General features: G+C 41.0%; 1 pseudogene; it reads left to right on the top strand.

Moving 5' to 3' along the window:
• Window positions 1-926: 926 nt before the first annotated feature.
• Window positions 927-9,597, top strand: part of LOC128016369 (ras/Rap GTPase-activating protein SynGAP-like) — a 30,336-nt pseudogene continuing 21,665 nt past the window's right edge.

Below are 9,597 nucleotides of genomic sequence, written 5' to 3'. Positions count from 1 at the left end.
TGATTGTATTTGAGGTGCTAAAACACACACACACACACACACCACACGCCTTTCTGCTGGTAACCATGACAATAATTACAGATTGCTGTAGCTGTGTGTTAAGCGATGGCTGGGGGGGCGAAAGCACTTTGGCCGACCATCTTTCTCTCTCTCTCTCTTTATTTTTCCTTTTGCTTTATACTCGTTCTTATTTAATATGGAGGACGGCCATCCACAGATTGAAGGCTTGTGTTGTCATGGAAACTGTAAGTCGTTGTACCACGAGCCAGCTCACAAACCCCCCGAGCGCGGTTTGGATTGTTCCATGCTGTGTTGTGTAGCCCGGCAGCGGACCGAACCATCGCGAGCGCGGCGCTCTGAGTGGGGGTGTGGTACCCGAGTGCGGCTCCTCTCTGGTGCGAGTGTGTTGTTCACAACTTTGATAGATTCTGTTCTGAATTTTAAAAAAAACAACAACAACAACAACAAAAACAACAACACCTGTATGAAATCATTCCCAAATGATAATTTTCCACTTTTCTTTACTGATTCAAAATATTTGCTGACATATGTAACGCGAAGCATTCACTGGGTGGGACTAGACAGTTAAGTTAGCTCATAAAATCTTTTGGTTTAAAGAGTAAAATAACTGTTTTATTCCTGAACGACCTTGGTTCCAGCGCTGGAAGAGATTTTTTTTGTTAATGATCAAGTAATGTACAGCAGTACACACGTTGAAGCTGTTAATCAGTCACTAATATCTAATGACACACAGTTTATTTTACTGATCATAAAAACAAAAAAAAAGATATCTTCCAGCGCTAGAATCGAACCCGCTGTGTCTGTAGGAAGCGCGCCACGCCCACCGCTCACCCAGACTGACGGTTACATTCTGTCACTTGCTGAAGTTTTAAATCTTTTAAAGACGTTTCCATTTAAACACTGCGTGGCCGTTATTAGAGGTGTGTTCGCGCGCGCGGGAGTGCGTGTGAAGGTAGTAGCAGATCTCCAGTCAGTCTGTCAGACGCGCGCTGTAGGGCTGCAGTCAGTGTGAGATGAAGATGAGGAGGATGAAGCGCTCGCGGTCCGCCCACGCAGGAGCATCCCTGGCTCGCATCTAACCGTCGCGCGGAATTGAATATCGCATTTGTTTTCCGATGGAGTAACGGGATGAATGTCGCGAGTGATCGCTCGCACTTCGGCGACATGACGAGCCCACCGCGGAGCGAACGATGAGCGCCGGCGGGAATCTGCGCGTTACCCTGGAAACGGCAGCGGAGCGGCGGAGACTCGAGCGAGCGCGGGCCGAGCAGAGTGCAGCGACAGCCGGACTGAAGACAGAGGAGCAGCCGCCGCAGGACGCGGAGCGGCACACAGCAGCGCTCTGACCGTGCGCCGAGATATTAATTAAAGCGGGAAGAATCTGCAGTTTCTGATCAGCCAGTGATGAAGAGCACCGCACATGACCGCATCACTGGCTCGCGCGAGGACACAGTGATCTGACAGTTTGACAGAACTGATCTGAGGCCAGAGAGAATGACACGCGCTGAACATCTCGACGCTAGTCACTGGACAGAGACGCGCTGAGGCCCGCCGCCTCCGGTCTCTCCCTCCGGTAAGTCAGAACTCGCAAACTAAACTGTTGTTCACGTCACTCCACACTTTGAGGCTAACTCGTTCAAAATTGACTGTTGAAGTGAATAGAGACAGATGTATGCAGTGTCCTCATGTACAGTAGTGTGGGGGGTTGCCAGGTTCTCACAACAAATCCCACCCAATCGCTAACGTTACTCAAAACTAGCCTGATCGCGCCCCAGTTAAAAATCGCGTCCCTAGGATCAAATGCACGTTTTTTGGCGGGGCTCCTCTGTCAAAATTCGCATTCCAGTAGCTGGATATCACGTGATTGCGGTGGATCAACCCGCAGCAGCAGTGTTAAAGTAGATAACACTTAGTAGTGTGTTATCATTGCACAGTAAATTGTTCTGTGTCCCATCCAGTGCGCTCAGTGCTGCCCCCTACAGCCCCGCCGAACACACTCCTGCCCCGCACATGATCTCGGGCTGTAGTGCATGTGCTGGTTCTGCACACTCGGACTCCTTGAGTAACGTTAAACACTTAGATTTGCTGAAATGTGTAGTTTACATATCGTGCACACTGCAAGAACTGCTGAATGCCACGATGCCCTTGACCTTACATCTCTACTGTGACTAACTGAAATCATAATGATGTGATTTTCATTTCTTGCTTGACTGGTTATTGGATCAGACTGACAAAAGTTGAACCTTTTTTTTCACAAAAAATGGATTTAAATTTGAAAGTGCATCTGTGATCATAACTGGAGGATGTGCACCGAACATAATGCAACAAAATCATGTGACAACAATGTAGCTGTGCATTCTATTTCATTTTATAAAATCGGTGCGCAGCGTATCATGTGTAGTCAGAAATATAGTTAATATGTATACTGCATGCTGTTTTACATACTATTTTATAAAAATAGCACACAGTATTTCAGAAAAAACAGATGGTATGCATACTACATATTATTCAACATGCTATTTCATTAAAGTATGCTTACTGTTTCACATGCTATTTAATACACATGATATGCAGTGTGCTGTATGTATTGAGAAGGTAATTGTTATGCATACTGTATTTGCGAGTCTTTAATTCCCATCAGAGCTACTGTATCAGGTGGATCTCTGCCGAAAACAGTTTTCCATCGGCCCACACAGAATCTGCACACTTTATTTATTTTTTGACGTTTTCTGCCGTGGGTTAAATATTGTGTAATGTGTTAAACATTCTTATGATTAATGAGAGCGCTGTAATTGCAGACATAAATTGAATGAAACCTTCAGATGTGGGAAATGTGAGAGGTGTCTGCTGTGGTTGCTAGGGTCAGTCTGGGTGATGTTATGGTCTGTAATACTCTGGTCATGTGTTTTGTGCTGTGAGGACTGACTTCACGGTCTTCCAGGCGTTCCCTGTGAGCGTCCGGCTCCTGGGGGATTGTGGGATTGATGCTGAGAGCGTCAGAGGGTTGAGGAATGCTGTGTACAGTGAGGTTCGAGTGTTGGTGATACTGAGTGAATTTCTTCCACTTTTATTTGATTGCAGTGCTGCGGTAGCACACACACACACACACACACACACTCTCTTGATGTTGTGGCTTAATGCTGCTGTGGACTGTAGTGCACTGCTGGGATGATAAATGATATCTGAGCAGTGCATTAGTGTGGGTGTGCAGTATATCACTGAGCGCATCAGTATTAGACAATATTTATTTATTATTGGATAAGGTCAGTCTGATGAGGCACGTATTATCACATTTATTTATTTATTTTTATGCCAGGTCTCTGTGATGCAAAAAGTTACATTTACTGCAAATTATGTAATTACATTTAATTCTTATAGTGCAAATAAATATCTAATGCAAATAATTAAATGTAATGTAAAGTATATCACGCTTTAAAAAATATATCTCATAGTCTGCAAATGTTGTATAATATTTAATGCAAAGAAACTACATTTACTGCAAAATATGTCATGCATTAAGTTGTATTATAGTGCAAAATATAATGCAAATCATTTTAATGCAGAAATATATTGTGTAGTGCAAAAATATGCAAAGAATTAAATTTACTGCAAGTTACAATATAAGTTATAATACAATGTAATGCAAACTCACAAGGTGTGCTGCATCCTGATTGGTTCAGATAACATACTGCAGGAGGTCAGGGCTGCCGAAAATCATGCTATAAGGCGATTTAGAAATCCCGCACACTCAAATCGCGATTTTATTTCGATTTCGATTAATCGCACGGTCCTAGTTCAGAGACGCTCTTCTTCTGCTGTGGATCATCTGTGTCAGGGTTCGGTGTGTCGTGTGTATCTTGGTTTTAACGAGTGGTTATTTGAGTTACTGTTGTCTTTCTATCATCTCTAACCAGTCTGCCCATGCTCCTCTGACCTCTGACCTGTGACATCAACAAGGCATTTCCGTCCACACAACTGCCACCAGCTGGATATTTCCTCTTTTTCGGACAATTCTCTGTGAACCCTAGAGATGGATGTGTGTGAGAATCCCAGTAGATCAGCAGTTTCTGAAATACTCAGAGCAGTCCGTCTGATCAACCATTCCACGTTCACAGTCTCTTAAATCCTCTTTCTTCCTCATTCTGACGCTCGCTCTGAACTTCAGCAGGTCTTCTTCACCTCATCTAAACGCCTAGATGCTCTGAGCTGCTGCCGTGTGATTGGCTGATTAGATATTTGTGTTAGCAAGCAACTGATCAGGTGCACCTTATAAAGCGGCCCTTGAGTGTGTGTGTGTGTGTGTGTGTGTGTGTGTGTATATATTGCAAAAATATAATACAGATAATTTAATTTTATTGCAGAGTATATAATGCAGGGCTTGAATTTCGGTGCGGGAATGCGGGGATTGCGCATAATTTAAACCATTCCCGCAAGGTTAGCTTTTATAGTGCGAGAAATTCCCGCACAAATATATTTGCTTCATCTCAGAGCAAATGATTAAAAAATAAATTCACAGATGCGAGAAACAATATGTCAAATTGTCTAGTCAAATTGTCTTTTATTTTCGAATTTAATTCCTCAATCAGCGCTGGACCGGCATTTTCTGTCTCAGCGCTGAGCTCATAGACAGTAAACGGCGGAGCCCTGGCTGCTGTAGACAGATCATGTTTCACGCTGTCAATGCAGCGGTCTGCGTTGCGCTGATCTTATTCACACTATCAAGTGTAGGTGCAGCATTCTAACATTTTGAGTCAAAATGAGCTGTTTGTGAAGAAATTATCCGCTTCCAAATTGTCGTTGTAACAACGAAACTGAAACATTAAAAAACATTTTGCTCTTTATGGTGTGCGAGTGATAGAGCGCGGCAGCAACGAACCAACTGATCAGCTTACAGCGTCACAACATTGAATGCTCTGTCGAACAGCTGATCATAGCTGTACAGGACGCCTTTATTATTTTTCATCTCCATAAATATCTCTATAAATATATCTAGTAATAAAGTTAACGCAAGGGCTAGAAATCAATTAATATTTTGCTGATCCTTCTTGTCATCATGGAGAGCGCAGTTGGTTGCATGGCAACGACAGACGCCACGAGAGTGCAAGCGCTTGTGGAAATGAGACTGCGGCGCGCGCGCCCGAGCTTTCCACTTGTTTGAGCATGTGACTGCGCGTTTCCCCTTGTTTTCTATTCATTATGCGCAGCATATTTCCCGCGCGCACAAACACGGCCACAGACAATGAATTGTTTGGTTAGCGTAGTAGTTTAAATATGGACCGTTGGCTGAAGCGAAAGACAAGTTCGGATGATGCAGATCACGATCCAAAGAAAAAAGTTTTCACTGAAATGGAGAAACTCATTAAGACAGCCATGGTCATACCAGTAGCGAGTGTGTCGTTTGAACGTGGATTCAGCACACAAAACAGGATCAAAACTAAATTCAGAAATTCACTGAATAATACAAGTCTCACAAATCTAATGATCATTTCAGAGCTTGGACCTTCCCTTGAGCAGTTTGACTTCAACAGAGCCATCATCAAATGGAAAGAAATGAAGATGAGGAGACAGTTGAGAAACTTAGAATAAGTCACATGAAAAAAGGAAATGGAAAAAAAATGACTGAAATAGAACTGAAATGTATGAAAGACATAAATACTTATAGTTTAAACTGAGTTCTTAATATCAATTTACGATATCAATATCAAAAGTAAAAAAAAAAAGCAAAGAATTGAACTGAACTGAAACACATGAACTGAAATAGACATTAATATATAGCATAGGCCTAGTTTAAACAGAGGTCTTAATGTCAATTTGAAGAGCATGATGTATTTTGTATAAAGGTTTTTTTTTTTTTTTTTTACTGATTTGAGAACTGGAAATGCACAATTCATGCATACAAATCTGTAGATATTAATAAATGAACATGATTAAATTAGACCGATGCATCAAAAGTTATTCTCCCCCCCATAATCTTTAGATCCCCCCCATGTGACCCAAGTAAGGGGGGAATTCCCCCCCAGTTTAAAAAACGAAATTCAGGCCCTGATATAATGCATTAAATTCAATTCTTATAGTGTAATATGTAATGCAAAAATGTATTTTTATGAATATATACTTGTCTTGGCTCAAGTTAAAAATATATAGATGTGAATCATTACCCCAAAATTATTTTAATTGGATGAATTTTTTCATCTGTTGTAATGCGTTAAATAGAATTCTTATAGTACAAAATATTATGCAAAAATGTATAGAATGAAATGTATTTATTTAATCTAAAGTATATAATGCATTAAACTGAATTGTTCTTGTGCAAAAATACATATTATAATTCAAAAATATAAGATGTATGATGCAGGCGTTGTCGTGCGTACAGTGGTAATTAACGCCAGCTCATGATGGATGTGTGTGTGTGTGTGTGTATGTGTGTGTGTGTGTGTGTGTGTGTGTGTGTGAAGCAGCAGACAGTGTGTGAGGAGTACAGTAAAGCCCGATCTCAAACACAGCTCTCAGAGATGAATGTGATGTGTTCTCCTCCAGCAGAGATACACACACATCACTGATATATTATTCAGATATGATCTTTACTGACTCCAGATCAGTCGTCAGCTTTCCTTACTTCATCTTCTGCCATCACTCCATGCACCTCGCGCACTATATCCAACGTCTTCTGAAGATGCTTTGTGTGAGATTATGATATTATGATATTATTCACTGAATCAAGTATCAAAAGCTAGAGGCCCGTAAACAAACACTGGGATCCTAAACGTTCAGTTTTCCTGCGAGAGCTTCAGTGGAGGAGATTTCTCTTAAACTCTGTACAGCTTGAATGCACTGACAGATGCAGAAATATTAATGTTTCTCACACAAAACACCATCAGAGTGTCTGATGATTTACTTGTGTTCCGTGGAAACAGTTTTATTTTAGTGCAGTATTTATATACTATTATTATAATTGTTATTAATATAAGGGATGCACGATCATGATTTTTCATGGCCGATACCTATTTCCGATTTTTTTTTTTTTATCTTTAAGCAACAAACAAGAAAGAAGGAAAGTGTGCACAAACCGGATGTTTATTTGGTTTTTAATAGGCCAAACTGCCTTTTAGCTATTGATAACAATAACCGTAACCATCTGAAATGAACAGCAGTAACTGCACAGTGCGCAGGAAAGACTCTTATTTGTGCGTCAGGACACCAACATCTGTTCACTTCCTGTCTGTGCCTCAGACGTGTAACAGTTCCAGCGCTGATCAGCTGTCCGTGTCCTGCGCACAGAGTTAGAAATACTTCCACACAAACGACATGACAGCGAATGATTACAATGTAGCACGCGGGCGCACTTCTGGGAAAATCGGCCGAAAAAGACCAAAAACTGATTGCTGATCGCGTATTTTAAGCAAAAACCGTCCGGTTCTGATTTATGTCTGGTCAACCGGTGCATCCCTAAAGAAATATTTCCAATCAGCTTTTTAGTATTTGTTTCAGTGTCAGTACATTTTCATTTACTTTTAAGTAGTTTTGCTGGGTCATTTTTGTTATTATTTTAAACATTATGTTTAATTTATATTTTTATTTTAGTCTTAATTTTAGTTCAGTTTATTTATTTATTGACATTTTCCGGTTAATTTAGTGCTTTAAGTTATACAGTGTATTTCTAATTTATGTTAGTTTTCCATTCAATATTTATATTTTATTATAATAGTTTCTAGTTTGTTTCCAAGGCGTCATGTTTAATGTAGCAGCAGTAATATTGTAATATGAGGAGTTTGTATCAGTTGTTGTAGTCAGCGGTAATAACCTCCTCCTGGAGCAGATCGTGCAGGTGAGGAATTAACGACAGGTGTGTAACGAGAGGTAATGAAGCTTGTGTGGATGATGAAGATGATGAAGATGATGGTCTTCTCTCCGGTGAGATGCTGCTGTTGAACTCGCCCACACACAGAGACCCTTCCTCAAGCGTGTGTGTGTGTGTGTGTGTGTGTGTGTGTGTGTGATATCTGTATCAGCCATGCTCTCAGCGATTCCCACCCACACACACACACACACACACACACACTTCAGCCTGACATTGCATTAGCATCCAGGATGGCGTTGGGCGTGCGTGGGTGTGTTTGTGTGTGTGTGTGTGTGTTTCGAGCGACCCGGGCGAATTGGAAGTGTAATTTACGATCCGGTTTTCTGACTAATTAAAGTCCTTCTGCGGTTGTGTGTGTGTGTGTGTGTGTGTTGTGCGAGCGCTGAGCTCCGTGTGTCTTTTCTGCTGAAGCGGAGGCAGTTTCCATGACGACCAAACAAAGACCTGGAGTTCAGAGCAGAACTTCAGGAAACAGAGGAACAGAAGGAGTGCGAGAGGAACCTCGTCCATCACTGGGACTCACGCGTGTTCTCAGATCATACGTGTAATCAATACATGATCAACAGTCCTTCATTAATCTCATCAGCACTCACGAGCAACAGTAACATGCTGTCATACAAACACATTATGATTTAACTCATAATAATAGCATTTGACAAATTCTGATTAAAGTACATTCTAGCAAATCACGTCTGTGAATATTAAAAAGCTAAACGATGGCTATTGAAATATGACGTCTACGTCTCAATATAGTAATTTTTTAAAATAAATCTATTTATTAAAGTCACATTTTAAAAATGAAAGTAATTAAGTATTTGAAAAAAGGAAATGAATTGAATTTCCTAACGCCTTTATTTGATTACCGCTGTTCATAAATCCGGATAAAAAGAATAAATGGACAGCTTAGGATTTCTAAAAAACGTGTGTGGGACATGAAGATGAGTTTGTTTCTTCATCAGGTTTGTAGAAATGTAGCATTGCATCAGTGTCTCTGCAGTGAATGGGTGCCGTCAGAATGAGAGTCTGATAAAAACATCACAATAATCCACAGCACTCCAGTCCATCAGTGAACATCTGGAGAAGACGAAAGATGAAACACATCCAGCATTAAGATGATTTTAACTCAAACACATAGAGTCTATAATCCAGAATAACACTTCCTCCAGTGAAAAAGTGTTCTGGTCTGAATCAGGAGAGAAATCTGCACAGATCAAGCAGCGTTTAAACAGATCTAAACTAATCAGATTTTTGTGTTTTAGTGACACCACTGAGAAACTAGGTCACCCTCTAGAGCCCTGGCTACACAGTGCTGTTTCTTACGACTAGCATTAGCATTAGCGCTGATGACTGTTTCCTCACAGGTTTCCTGAACGCTTCAGCTTCAGGAGTTAAGATCTGACAGAGAAATGACACACAGAGAGTGGTCTCTAGCCTTTAATGGAGCGCGCTGAGAACGGACAGGTGAAGTAGTGGCATTCTGGGATACGTGTTTGTGTTGAGCATCTGACCGAGAGAAAAACACGGCTGGAGTCTTCATGGCATGTGATTAAGAGCAGAAGTCATTTAACAGAGCTCGTGGACACAGAAACGAATGTTAAACACAGCGCAGCTCTAAGATGTTATGCTGAGAGGAGTTATTAGTCATTTACATCTCCCAGCTGAATTTAAATGTGCAAATACATATTTAAAACCCATGAAATGGATAATAAGAAGCAAAA

The sequence above is a fragment of the Carassius gibelio genome, chromosome A7, assembly GCF_023724105.1.
Source record: "Carassius gibelio isolate Cgi1373 ecotype wild population from Czech Republic chromosome A7, carGib1.2-hapl.c, whole genome shotgun sequence".
In the NCBI taxonomy this organism is placed as follows: domain Eukaryota; kingdom Metazoa; phylum Chordata; class Actinopteri; order Cypriniformes; family Cyprinidae; genus Carassius; species Carassius gibelio.
Note: the sequence above shows the minus strand (reverse complement) of the source record. Positions and strands in the feature narration are given on the sequence as shown.